The following is a 6,000-nucleotide window of genomic DNA, read 5'->3' as shown; positions in this document are numbered from 1 at the left end:
CAGTCTTGGATGTAGCCACCCCCTGACCTGAGTCACTTTTGGCACCAGGACAGCTGGGAAAATTAACTAGCCACTAGGCATGTACCACCTCTGGGCTAACCACACCCCTAAGGTGGGCTACGCGAGGTGGGCACTCGAAGAAGGGTTCCACCCTCTTGCTTTTTGTTGGAACTAGGCCTTCTGGTATAGAGATATGCCCACTTCCAATGTGAAGTGGTCATATTGGAGTGTGGACCCCCCAAGGGTATGTAGCCCATTGGCTATTGCTCTACACTCCCCTAAAGTTAGTAATTAGGCAGCTCCTCGACACAAGAAGCTATCATCATTTGACAACAAAGAGACGAGGACACAGAAGACCTGGAAGAGCAAGAACTGTGGATACCAGGTAAATTTGGCACCTGCCTGCTTTCCTGCCGCCGCCCTGACAATCATGGTTCTTTGACTTGTCCTGCAGCTGTGAGGACTCCAAAAGCCGCAAAGGTTCTCAAACACTTCGCCAGCCCTTTAACATCTCCCTTGGAGCTTGCATGCACCAACCACATACACCCAGTCCACTGCCCTACGGACCACACCGCTGGGTCCACTGCCACAGCAGCCATCCAGGTGGAGGTCCCATGCTCCAAAAAGCCAGCCCTGTCACCCCTCCAAGTGAGGAGACCCAAGGATCCACCAGAGCCGAGTTGCACCAACATCTAGGGTACTGGACCCCATGCACCGACCAAGACTTGTTGAAGCCTACCTCTGACTCCAATAGGAGAACCGAAGACCTGCCGGTGAGGGATGTCAGCATCACAGAAGAAAGACTTCAGTCATCCAGTTGCCTTGTCTTGTTTCTTCTTCTGCAGGTGCACCAAAGAACCATGTGCTCCTTGGCACATGAGCACCACCGCTAAGAAGCACCACTGTATCCGAGCACCCCAGCCCAGGTCCACCACTTCCAATGGTCTCCCCCTGCTCTCTGGGTGTCCACTGATTGAGCATTCCTGTTGGGAGCTCCCGGACTTGCCACCAAGCCCTCCCTTGAATTCTTTTTCCAGGTGGCTCCTCTTGTCGCCAAGTGTTCGGTGCGCAGGAACCCAACACGACCAAGACCACTGCAGCCGGACGCTCCTGGGCAGGTAAACCTTAACTGCTGGTCTTGACAGTAACTTTGCAGCCCAGCACCCTACTATCTACAGGGGACCCATGAAAAGTGAGCGTAAGAACACCTATGCAGCCATAGTACTTTCAAACTTGTGCCACGTAAAAGTGCATACATCTACACAGTGTTACCTGCAAATCATTCTAAGAACTGTAACAGTATCTATTTTTCTTCAAATGTTCTGGTGTTTTTAAATAATACAAACAAAGTAAATATTTTTCTAAACAATTGGTCTCAGGCTGCTTCTTGAGTGTGTGTCTCATTTATTGTCTCTGATAATTCAATAAATGCTTAGCGCTTCCCTCTGATAAGCCTAACTGCTTGCCCCTACAGCTTCCTACAGGATACAACCCAAAACAAAACATCAACCTGGTCACCCGAGAATGCACTTTATCTAAAGCACTATTCAGTATTGCAATCAATTGGAATAAATGCACATTTCTCCCATTAACACCAGCAGCAAACTCGAGCATTACATTTTCCCCTCTTTTGGAGTACAACCTCTGACAACTATTTTGGTGTGTCGCTCACCTAAGATAATCATGTAGAACTATAGAACAGAGGTAACATACATCGAAGAGTAGTTTTTCTGTTTGATGCAACTCCTGCTATTTTTGTTAGGCTGGGTTGCATTTACTGAGATGGTCATCTTGCCCAATCTAATTTACCTTTTTAACAATGTTCCTCTACTTATTGAATCAACAGTTTTTTAAAACACTCACATCCTGGACGGGCAAACCAACTCAGGTTCTGTGGTACACACTGACTTTACCTTGCAAACAGGCTGAACTGGGAACACCTGACTTAAGGCCTCATTTACAAGGAGTTAGCACCACCTCTGCCTTGTCAGACCAGACATTAAAATTACACATTGGCACAGGTACATAAGGAAAACACACCCAAAACACTCTGGCGACCTATAGGACAACATGAATTTACTCCTACTACAGCTTGAGGCACCAAGAAGACCACAACCACAACTCCCGCCATCACCACCACATCCACCAACACCACACAATCACCACCACCCACACCACGGATGAAGCTCAGGAGAAGGGAGCACATCTACCTCCAGCGGATACCCCTGATTGTGGATATCCTTGAGTGCCTGATCCCTGAGGTCATCAACTTCTACCGGCTGCAAAGGGAGTCCATCATCCAGCTGCTCCACCTCATAGTGCCCATACTGCAGGCAATGGTCAACAGGGTGAGCAACAAACTACCACTGACCAAGCTCCTCGCTGTGCTACATATGCTTGCATTAGGTTCCTTCCAGACCACTACACTACGAGTGGTAGAAGTATAACAGCCATCCCTGTCAACATTCCTCCCCTCTGTCCTGGATGCCATCATTCGCCTCACACCCTGCCACATCATCTTCCCTAATACCCAGCAACTGCAGCAGGAAATAAAACAAGGCTTCTACATCGTTCCTCATTTTCCGCATGTGCTAGGTGCCCTGGACTGCACACGTGCAACTAGGTCCTCATGCTGCAACTGCCCACTTATACAGAAACTAGAAACATATCCACTTAATGTATGTACAGGCCATGGTTGACCATCATGTGTGGATCATGTATGTGATGGCCAAATACCCGGGCAGTGTATATGATGCCAACATCCTCCAGCAGTCAATCATTAACCAGACATTCCAGGATGGACAATATGGAAATGGCCTCCTTGTAGGTAAGCAAATAGCAAGTACCTAACAGACACAATAACAAATAGATATGGGGGACACAGCACACAGATAACTCTCTGCCTGCACAGATAGGAAGTGCAGGGTGAGGCCTGTTACACATATATGCACCCTGCATCAGTACACATATGTAATGCATATCACCCTGACCTACAGGTGAAGACATCTCAAGCCAGTTTTGCACATGTTGCATGATAAAAGGGACACAGCCATGCATGGCAGCCAGGAACTCTGCTCAATATCTCTGTGTGCACGTGAGTTGGTCCATGCACACTGGGGAGTGTTCACATGCAACACATATGGACCATCGGCTGTGTCATAGCTAACCCATCAGGAACCAGAGACCTAATTCACGAGGCCCTAGTGGTGCACTGCGGCACTGGAGCAAAAAATTTTTTGATTCTCCCATGGTGCAGTGTGCCAGTCCATATTTACAAGGCCATGTAAAGCCACCTTACATGGCTTTTCATGGCCTTCTAAATATGGACACCTTTCATTCATAACACTGCATGAAAGATGCGTTCCTTGTGTGTTACTTGGGGTGTACTCACCAACACCCATGGAAGGCAAGGTATCTGATGCATTCCCAGATTTACAAGTCTGGGAATGCACCAGAATCCTATGCCACCTCCGTGGTGGAAGAAGAGTGACGCAAAAAGGAGAAATATCTTTATTACTCCCCGTTTTATCCACTTCCGATGTGTGCTGCATTTTCAGCGCACATAGAAAGAGGGAAAAATATTGTGGGATGGTTTTTGTGCAGGAAGGTCTCCCTTCCTGCACAAAAACAATCATGCCCTCAATGTAGGCACCCTTGCACCATGCTGCAAGGCTGCCTGCATTGGTGCTAGGCAGCAATTTGTGCACCAGCAAAGGTGGAAAGGATAGAAAGGCACCATAATATTGTTGATACATCACATTTCTGCCCTTTTCCGATGATGTACAGCAGCACAGCAAGGCACTTGCTGCATTGCCCTGTGCCATGGTCCTCTTAAATGAGGCCCCAGGTGCTAGATGAGAAACTATGGCCCATAGGCAGGTGACATGTAACCTTACAAATGTATATTGGTATGTAAAATAACTCCCATCTCACATGTGTGAAGTGTGATGCTACACACAGACATCACTCACCATGGTTTTGAGGCAGCTGTCTTGGCTGGAAGATGCTTTTCCATACACAAATTCCATTCTGAAAGCAAAGATGAAAACCTACAACCCCTGCTGCACGTATGAATGTGTACTTGCTAGGCAACCTGTGTTTAAGTCTAGTTGTACGGACCCTGAATTTTCACCAGGTCCTAAGTATTGTGTACAAGTTCACCTTCTCAGTTACGTAGTACAATGCAGGAAGTCGTATAGCTGGACTGCAGATGACCACCCACAAATCTGCAGGATACATGTGTTGTGTGCTCAAATTGGGCACAATGCCATCCCACATGTACACAATGTTCCCCCACTGTGACATGCAATCATGGATTGGGAATAGGCAGTTGTCACATCATATCACTCAATTGTGATGTGTGAGTGCATACTGTATGGATGGCATCATACCAACTATCATGGACAAAATAGGTCAATCAAAGGCATGGGCATATGTAATGTAGGGAAACACCAACATCTGGTATGAGCATGGACCTATACATGTGTCTGTGTCAGCCGTGTCTGGCATGTCACCACAACGAAGGCTGGACCTATAAAAAAGATTTACATCCACATTTTCTTTCACCACACATGTAAAGTGAACATGTGACTAGAGTGATGGGAATCAGCCACTATCAAAATCTGCTGCAGAAACATGACAGTAAGGAAGTTGAATTGTATGATGTATCTGCCCATGCACTGCATTTGACATCACATACAGTGAGTGAACAGGCCCCTGGAAATGGAAGCAACTGCCATGATTGACATATCATTTGGTCACATAACGCACATGTGCAGGACGTATGCGAATACAATAATCCAAAACAATGACACTGTTTCTTTTCTTTTACATTACAGCTGACTAAGGACATGGCATCCAACAGTGAGTCACGACACCATTTGGAAATCGACAAATTGTGGCAGAAAAGTTCTACAACCAGGTGCACATCCTTATGATAAGCATCGCCGAGCGGACCTTTGGCCTGCTATAGGCCTGGTTTTGCTGCCAGGATGTTTCAGGTGAGAGACTCTTGTATTCATCCCCTTTGGCGGGAATACTGCACAATATTTCTGTCAGGATAAATGTCCCCTGGTATGAAGAACTGGAGCCACCAAGGGAAGAGGGGGAGGACAAGCCAACACATCATTGTGATCCCCAGAACACTGCTGCAGGTGCACGCAGGTGTGCACACGTCATGCAGAACTTATTTAGCTAAGCATATGTGACTAAAGGCATGATTGTTAAATATGTAAATAAATGACTTGATCTAACATATATCTTAGAATGTTTGTCACAGTCCCACTTAAAAAAGCACACCCACATCTAGGAAACCTTTAGTAGGCCACAACAGATGCAACACAGGACAGCAAGCCGGCTGCAGCACCACATTATGTAATTTCCACAAACATGGGGCCCTCAGATCAATAGTGATGTGTAATACACATGTTGGGCATGGATATTGATGCACAGTTTGGCAATATTTGCATTACATATGGATTGCTGTCACAAGCATTGTGTGTCTGCTCTGAGTGGATGGGCCCTGTACTACTGGGGAGTTTAGCCCAGTTACATTCCTCCCTAAAACCCTGATGTGAATTGTTTATCTGCAGAGTGTCATACATCATGTGACTGTGGACCCTGTCAGATTACCCACTTTTGGTTCCTTGTACCTGGGTAAGTGGCACACAGTGTTCATATGCAGATCAACATTCGTTCTCACATGCTTTCAACACGTTGATCATGCATGACCGTATCCAGTTTTACATGTTATTTTTTTATAGACAGCAGTTGTTAGGGCATCACCCCACATTGTATTAGCGGTGTGATTAGTGTCAAGTACCTACATCTGAGTCCCACATCAGAGGCCCACCCACTTCAGCCTGGGCTCTTCCATGGGTCCTGTGATTTGTGGTGGACAGGTGTTTCTTCGTATCCCTTTCACATCCCTGTTTGACATCCTCCAAATTGTACAAATTTCATCAATAGATAATGTTGCATCATACTCCCTACTGGCACATG

This window comes from Pleurodeles waltl, chromosome 1_2 (assembly GCF_031143425.1).
Source record: "Pleurodeles waltl isolate 20211129_DDA chromosome 1_2, aPleWal1.hap1.20221129, whole genome shotgun sequence".
Taxonomy (NCBI): Eukaryota; Metazoa; Chordata; class Amphibia; order Caudata; family Salamandridae; genus Pleurodeles; species Pleurodeles waltl.
This window is presented reverse-complemented; position numbering follows the sequence as displayed.